Source organism: Bemisia tabaci, chromosome 8 (assembly GCF_918797505.1).
Source record: "Bemisia tabaci chromosome 8, PGI_BMITA_v3".
NCBI lineage: Eukaryota > Metazoa > Arthropoda > Insecta > Hemiptera > Aleyrodidae > Bemisia > Bemisia tabaci.
Window position 1 is genome coordinate 34,770,245 of NC_092800.1, and position 8,907 is coordinate 34,779,151.

The 8,907-nt window shown below is 39.6% G+C and overlaps 1 protein-coding gene across 1 annotated transcript in view; it reads right to left on the reverse strand.

Moving 5' to 3' along the window:
• tinc (transmembrane protein tincar) overlaps window positions 1–8,567 on the reverse strand; it is a 269,869-nt gene extending 261,302 nt beyond the window's left edge. Inside the window, 1 exon segment of the mRNA XM_072303701.1 lies at window positions 8,042–8,567. The gene's annotated coding sequence lies outside the window, so the exon portion shown is untranslated.
• Window positions 8,568–8,907: the final 340 nt, after the last annotated feature.

An 8,907-nucleotide genomic window follows, 5' to 3' on the forward strand; every position in this document is an offset into this window, starting at 1 on the left:
AGGCGGCGATTCAACGCACCCGTAACGGAAGTTAAGAGGTGGGCATGACCTAATAAAACTGATTGAAAAAGTTACATGCCCCTTTGCATAGCCGAGATGGGCGCATTTTCGGTAAACTTTACCCGATGTCGGGGTTGATTCCCGCGCGTCTGGGCGAGGCTCGGTTTTATTTTTCAAGTTCAACACCCCGAGCGGGGCCCGGTAACAAATGCTCTGATTAAAATTCTGCTCGTCAACTACTTGTTTTAATACATCCTTTGCCCTAATCTCCGGCCCTAGCGCTGTTTCCTTCGTTTCCTTTTCCCGCCGCCGCGGCCCGCCAGGGTTGCCATGGCAACCTCGGCGCGTTAAAACAAAAGAAGTCTACTTAAGTTGAGACTATGGGGGAAAGCAGTGCTCTCATTTCCCGGAATTAGTTCCAAATTCCGGAACTATCGAGATTTTCCTGAATTTTTTCCCGGAACTTCTGAGATTTTCCTGAATTTTTTCCCGGAACTTTTGAAATTCCCGAAATGTTTCGGATCTTTTGAATTTTCCAGAACTTTCTTGGAACTTTTGAAAAAATCTAAAAGGAATCCCGGAACTTTTGACGGTCATGGAGTGGGAGAAAGTGGAACAAAAAATTTCCGAATTCCGGAACTTCTTACGGAAATAGAATGGGAGGATTTGACAATCGAATGGGCAACTGAGACACTTCTCGGTAAAAGGGGACTACAGGGACAGGGGACGTCTGGAACTTCCAATGCTGCTAAGATTGTGCAACGTAGTTCTCTATTTGGACGTATTTCTACCAAACAGACCTATGTGGAGGTGAGAAATATGGGGTGTGCTCGTTAGTTCTCTTTGCGTAAGAGTGAATGGGAATAATAAAGCGCCAGTGACGTCAGAGGCAATGAACGAGAGCGAGCGCGAAGGGGAGATGGTCGTCAGGGCGCTGTAACTCATGAGCCCTGTCCACAACGCTCTCTTGCCATGCCCGCGGCTCATGAGTTCCGCATTCAGTTGGCACATAGGTCTCTTTGATAGAATGTAAAATCCCGCTTTTCCAATTCTTCAAAATGAATCACGCCCACTGACCACATTGCTTCTTATGCAGCTTCCTAGAGCACACCCCATATTTCTCACCTCCACATAGGTCTGTTTGGTAGAAATACGTCCAGTTGTAAGTGATTTATCCGACAAATCTACTAGGAAGTTTTCTCTGAATTTGCTCAGTTTTTTCTTACGATTGTAATGAAGTATAAGTCGACTGTGAATGAATTTCATCTGCCCCAAACGCTATAAAACACTGCACAATCTTACTAGCATTGCAAGCCCCATACGTCCTGTTACCGAAAAATTCCTCAACTGTAAAGGAATTAACAGGCATTGTTTCCAAGGTTTCTGATGGAAATATATAAAGTACCTCTTGGAAACTTGAAAGGTGGTTTTATTTATTTATTTTTTTTTTCACTTGACCGAAATGCTCCAATCAAAACAATCGGTTCGGGAAAAAATTCGTTTATCACTGTTAGTAACTATTTTTTAACATCTCAAATTTTTTTAAAGAAAATACGACGGACTTTTCTTTAATTTTTAAAAATGATCAAGGCGCTCAGAAATACTTATTGGTAAAATCGAAACATTCCTTGATGACGTTTAAAAAATTAATCGATCTTAATTTCCCTGTAGCTGTTTTAGAAAAAAACAAAAAAATCACTTGTTTCAGCAAACTAGCCTGGACTTCTGTCCAGACTCTCCCATTTTCCCCTGACGATGGCAACGGCGTATTTAATTCCGCATTTTCCGTCCCGTCTTTGCGGCGCTTAATGCTTTCGTTGCTCCCATCGCCATCGCGCCCCTGCTCCTTCCTTGCAGGTCATTTTTATTCCCGCTCGTCCTCCCTCCTCGTTTTTCTCTCCAATGGCCTAGGATTACGTTACACACTTGCGCCCCGCCGCTCAGTGGAACGAGTCATCAGGAAAAACCGGACATGAAATTCCGGACTGAAACTAGAAATTGAGACGTTAATTCCGTCATATTATAAACATTTAGGGGTGCTTCTTGAAGGAAATTTGACGGGAAAACCAAAGACGTCCATTTTAAACCCCCACGCTTCCCGTAAACAAAGATACGAGCTTTCAAAGTTTCCTAATTTTTTCCGACTTTTCTTAGTGACTCGCTCCATTGTGCGCCGGCTGGCCGTACTTCCGTGCTTAGGAATAACGCCGTATGAGCCTTCAGGCGTTGCCAAATTTCCTTCGATAAAACAAAAATTTCCTGGTAAACTTATGAATATTTTCCTTCCAATTTTTCAAGTAGTTTTGTTCGCAATTTCACCTGAAGTTCCTGAAAATTTCAAGGAAAAATATTCATATCTTTCCTCAAAAATAAACATTTTATTGAAGGAAATTTGGCAACTCTCGAATGCTCATACGGCGTTCTTCCTCAGCACGGCAGCGTAGCCTTCCGTCTTATAAACACACTCCCGCTCGCGAGCGGAATATCCTACGCCTCCGTGCTAGGGAAAACGCCGTATGAGCCTACAGACGTTGCCACATTTTCTCCATAAAAAGACGAATTTACAGAGAAATTGCGATTTAAGGTCTGCAAATTTATCAGACGATTTTGTTCGCAATTTAATCTAAAGAATTAGAAAACTTACAGGGAAAATATGCGTAACTTGCTTTAAAAATGAATATTTTATTGCGGAAAATTTGGCAGCGTCTGAAAGCTCATACAGCAGCTTTTCGCAGCGTAGCAGTTTACCCCACTGAGTCAAATTCAAGTCATTCACCGTGTTTCGTCTCCCGGTGCGCTGATACACGGAATTTGAGGTAGATTGCGTTTTATCCAAATGGACGCATATTATTCGAATTGCCAGAAGGATTTCTTTTGATGGAATTGTTTCCTCCACTCCAAGCTAATTTTTTTGAGGTGCGAATGCTTTCAAATTTTTGTCTAATGAATAAAGTTTAACGAAATAAAACCGGATTTTTCTAGCAGATATCTGTGATACAACTTTTTTAACTCTTATGCGACCCGAATTGCATAACCACTGAGATGAAGGATGAAGAGGCTTCAAAATGAAACTTCTGAAGAAAATGAGCACGAGGATATCCTAGGTTTCTGAATTACACAATTTTATGGGAGCGAATATGACAAAATAACCTAATCTGCTAAAATAAATGTGTTTAAATGTAAAATGTCGTTAGATGACGTCACAAGGTGGCATACTTTTTCGCTTTTCAATCTATTTTTTTCTTTCTTTTCCAATTTCCCATTTCAGCAAAATTTTATGAAAAATACTGCGAACTCATCTCATTAAGCACTTTCAGATGAAGCGATAAAAATTCTGTGTGCACCTTTGCCATTATACAGAAAATTCTAGGCAATTTTGTACGAAAATCACGGAAATTTGCACGGGAAAAATGAAAATGCTGATTTAACAATTTTGTTCTTAAAAAAGTGTCCATGTTTCAATGTAAAATTTACAATAAAAAATGCTGATTTAGCCACCCGTCGTGGTTAAATTAGCATTCCACCACTGTAGAATATACATTTGAAACATGTCGGACATATTTTTTAACAATTTAATTGTTAGATTAGCAATTAATTTTTTCTGCGTTGGGGCGCTTCGGATTACTCTAATCCACCAACTACCCATTCCCTGGCGAATGCACTGGGAAAATAAGTTTGAGAAAAATAGTTGGATCTAGTGTCCATACTATTAAAAACAAAGACAAGAAAAAATACTCTTGATTCAATCGGATTTTTTGCTTGCACTGGAAAAAAAACACATTGGACCTAGAGTCCAGACTCTTGAAAACATTGACAAGAAAAAATACTCTTGATTCAATCAGATTTTTGCTCAAATCGAATGGAAATCCGCTGAAATTAAGAGGCTTGGTTCTTGATTTAAGCAAAAATCCGATTGAATCAAGAGTATTTTTTCTTGTCGATGTTTTTAAGAGTCTGGACTCTAGATCCAATGTGTTTTTTCCAGTGTGAATCAAAAGGAAGTTCGTTTGAATCAAGAGGCTCGGCTCTTCGATTCAAGGAAAACTCGGATTGAATCAAGAGTATTTTTTCTCGTCAGTGTTATCAGGAATCTGGACTCTAGATTCAAGCGACTTTTTTTCCCAGTGTGACTGGGACACCACCCTTACGTCACAAGTCTCCGACGAAGATGATGAAAAGGGTCCGGAGAATCCAAGTTCATTCCAGAGGGGGACAGATCGGATTTGATCAATAGCAAAACGTGACTCATTCAGTTCATACGTAGCTTGTGGCTCATACTTAGTTACTCCTGGTGAGAACCCTGGGGCTGAGGCTGAGGGGGCGGCAGATTACACAGCTCGCGGCTACAGCGCGACGTCTTTTCAGTCCTCATTTCCCCCGTACCGCCCGCTTCGCCTTTCTCATTTCGAGGGAATTTTCTTGTTAGAAATTCCTCAAACTGCAGCCATGCCCAGCTGTCATCACATATGGACCGCGTTGAGCAGAAACAGGGTGGTACAATTTTATGAAAAATAAAATCTTGAAATTTCACGTGAAATATTTCATGAAAATCCAGAAATTTATGAAAGATATTGAAAAATGCCGGTTCCTTTCCATGTTTAGTAAAATGTAGAAATTTCAAATTTCTTCAATATTTGTGTGTTTCAGTGCGGGTTGCATACTCTAGCTCCTGAAAAATATGAAATATTTTACAACCTCGTGAAATCTCATGAAATATTTCACTGAAATTTCCAATATTTCATTTCTTTCTTGCGTTTCATGCCAACCTGAGCAGATGGGAACAAATCAGCTATTGCCAAATTTAATTGGGCAATACATTTTTTACATGAAAACGGTCGTACCGATTTTTTGGGCAAATTTTGGTGAATTTTCTACATAGAACGAAGCAAATTCTTCCAAATTTTCAAAGGGATTTGCTCAAACGTTCTCTTGAAAAAATTAAATTGCCCAGTTAAATGTGTCATTGGCTGATGTGGCATTAACCAATGTGGCTTGGTTCATTTCTGTTTAACGGGGTGCACTTAAAGTGATTCGTCTCGAAATCTGGCGTGGTCGCGAACTATCGTACGATACATCGCATCGATTGAGGCGATTTTTTACTACTTGACTACCGCACCGCGGCATTCGTAAACATCTGTGAGTAATTTGAGACAGGAGAATAACCAATATTTGCCTTCATTTTCGCGTGATACCACTTGCGTACTCCGGAGTTCGAATAGTTGCGCGCTTGATTTTCACACTTAACGATGCAAACATAATACAAAAAAATACCTACATTCATAAACGTTAGTAATTTGAGACGGCTGAAAGCTAAGATTTTCCTTCATTTTCGCGTGATACCGCATGACTACTCTGGAGTTCGAATAGTTGCGCACTTGATTTTCGCATTAAATGATGCGAGCATAATACCTACATTCATAAACGTCAGTAATTTGAGACGGGGAAAGCTAAGATTTTCCTTCATTTCTACGTGATACCGCATGACTACTCCGGAGTTCGAATAGTTGCGCACTTGATTTTCGCATTAAATGATGCGAGCATAATACCTACATTCATAAACGTCAGTAATTTGAGACGGGGAAAGCTAAGATTTTCCTTCATTTCTGCGTGATACCGCATGACTACTCCGGAGTTTGAATAGTTGCGCGCTTGATGTCTGCTTTGACCAGTGTTCATTCATAAAAAATTCTTATGCAAATATCTAAAGAAAAAAAAAACAAATACGCAATTTACCCAGCGGTGTGTAAAAACCTAAGAAATTATGCGCGATTTCCATAAGTAAACATAAAAATTACGCGTTTTTCACTTCAATATAGTGGCAAATGCACGATTTTTCCACCGGTTTTATAAAAACCTAAAAAATTAAGCATTAAGTAAAAAATCACATCAATTTCTTTATTTATTTTTTATTCATTTACTCATTTTGAAGTTTTATTTGTCCGAAAGACTTATTGTAAAATTATACTTTCAGGGGCTGTCCTTTTTTTAACCAAACCAGGCAGATAGCCCTTCTGAGTGCGCGGGTGATGTCTAAAGAATTATTCCAAATAAAAAATAAAAAATAGCAAAATTCGGAGAAATGGAAACAGGATTTGGCCATGAGAACCCGACCTTACATTAAATGCAGTAATCAACCCAGGTATCGGACAACTTTCATTCGTACCCAAATCATGATTACATTCTCTGCATTTCGCGATTTTTGTTTTTGTTTTTGACGATTCTTTACTCATGCGCAGGGACTATCGTCTTTTTGTGGCTAAAATGTCAAAATCTGCCAAGATTATCGATTCAATCGATGCTGTACAACGCACGCCAGTCTGACGAACCATGGACGAATGACTTTAACCGGATGCTGTAGAACATTAAATTTTTCGAGAACTTGAAACTTTGTTCCAAAGTAAAAACCTTACTTAAAAATATCAATATAAAGGACCGTCACCCGGTCAAGCTCGATAGGTATTTTAGCTAATGACTGCAGGGAATTTCTTTATCGTGTGTGAAATAATTTATTTAAATTTTCGCTAACGACGCGACGCGAGTCACAACGCCGCTCATTAGGACCAGACGTCAATGACGCGCTCATCGGTAGACCAGTGGCGTGGCGTGCTTTCGATATATCAATTGATTTGCCATTTAAACCTATGAGAAAGGATCGATAGACAGAGTCACCCTAATAATCGATTCTTTACCATAGCTTCAAATGGAGAAATATCGATAATCGATCATTCACGTCTCGCCACTGCAGTAGACGGCCGTGTAAAACTTAATTGGCGACTTATTCTGCCGTGTGAAAGGAAGAACGCCGTATGAACATTCGAGAGTCGCCAAATTTCCTTCGATAAAATGTTCATATTTAGGAAAGTTATGAATATTTTTCCTTTGTATTTTCAGAATCTTTAAGTACAATTGCGAACTAAATTATCTGAAAAATCGGAAGGAAAATATTCATGAATTTACCAGGAAATTTTCGTTTAAAAAAAGGAAATTTGGCAACGCCTGAAGGTTCATACGGCGTTTTTTCTTAGCACGGTACTGTTATGCTGCAGCTTTTCTGATTGGCCGATGCTAGTGAGATAGAATGAATGAAGAGCTGACGGATGAATGCCGGCTAGACCTCCACGTTTCGTAGCGTGAGTCCACCTTACGGCAAATACAAAAAAAAACTACCTAATGGTACAAAAACTAGAGGCGATCGAAACAGTGAATGTTTCATAGTGCCGCATGACCCACGAATATATAGTTGTTGTTAATTGCAAACCGAAAAGTAAGACTTCTTGGAAGACGCTGCTGCGGCGATCAAGTTACGTAAAAAGTATAGGGTGAGAAGAGGGGGGGGGGGGGATCAAACTCTTGTAAGCCCCCCCCCCCCCTCCGCTTCCTCGAAGAAAAAAAGCAAACATTCTACATCCTTACGTTACGAGATCTGAGAATAAACCTTTCGAAAAATTGAAAAGATTGAAGTGATGTAAGTATTCCTAAACGTACCAATGTTTCAAGGTTATACGAGGGGAAAATAACTTTGTATATTCATTACGTATTAGGAAGTCATCACTGTCTTGTATGCAAAAAGGGACAAAATATGTTTAGATATAAGTTTCAAGAAAAAAAAAAAAACAACTGCTCAATCTTTTACGCTATTATTCTCTAAAAACGTTTGAAAAAGATTTGTACCACGTTTATAGCAGAAAGGAACCAAGCCACGTTAGCTTTGCCAAATTTACTGAACTGGGGATTTTCATTTTTTACAAGAGAAAGTTTGTGCGGCTTCCTTTGAAAATTTGGAGGAATTTGCCTCGTCCTGTGTAGAAAATTCACTGAAATTTGGACAAAAATCCGCGCAATAGTTTTCATGAAAAAATTAAACTGCCCTATCAAATTTGGCGATGACTGATGAACAGAAGAAATTATGCCGTGTTGTTTACATCGTTATCAGGCATTGCAGTCATTTCAAAAAGTCACCTAAACAATGATTCTCCTTTGACAATTTCATACTGCCCTCCTCTTCTCATTGCATCAATGAATGCGTTGGAATCAAACGTACCTTTTCATAAACGTTGGCGCTCCATTCAAACGTCTGTGCGAATAGATTTCCCTTGAAGATCCGAAAAGAATGGAGGAAAGAAAGTATGAGCAATTTGAGGTTTTCAAGATTCGAGTGCTGGACTCGCAAGGTCGCTCACTAATTTTCACTTTCACACGATACACTTAACAATTCTCACTCGCGTGTATTTGAACTACAAAGTAAGGTTTAAACTTTCACAACCCACGAAGATCAAAATCTCAAGATAGCCGATCAAATCAACTTCCGCGGAAGAGTGTTTCGAGATCGGTACGATAACAACGACACAATGCAAGAAATGAAAAGTTCAACGCGGCTCTGACGATGGACAGTAATAGAAATTGTCCGGGAGAAAGAAACCTGATCGAAATTAATTCCACGAACGAAAACAAGCCGAGAAGACTTGCGAACCATGAACAAAACTTCGCGTTCACGACGGACCGCTTTCGCACACCGCACACCCTATCGACGAACTACGGGCAGTACATGTGACTCAGCGCGCGCTCCGCGATTCAAAATTTCTGAGAGACCGGCGCGTAGTTCTTGTGAAGCTCGCCAGGGCTCGCCACCTAACACGCACGGCACGAGCGAGGGGGCGGGAGTACTTAGGCGACGCGACGTTGCAATTTGCTGCTTATATTCTATATTTTAAAAGAGGCAAATCACAATTTTTTCTGAGAATTTTCCTTCCTTTTAAATGCCTTTTTGAAAATGCCTATTTACCAAAAATTTCAAGCAATAATGCAAAAACTCTGCCTGCATGAAAAATCAATTCAAACTCCTATCTTAGGTTCATGACCTGTTTAAAAACAATTTCCAAAAGCTCCTTAAAATTTTTTCTTTGAAAA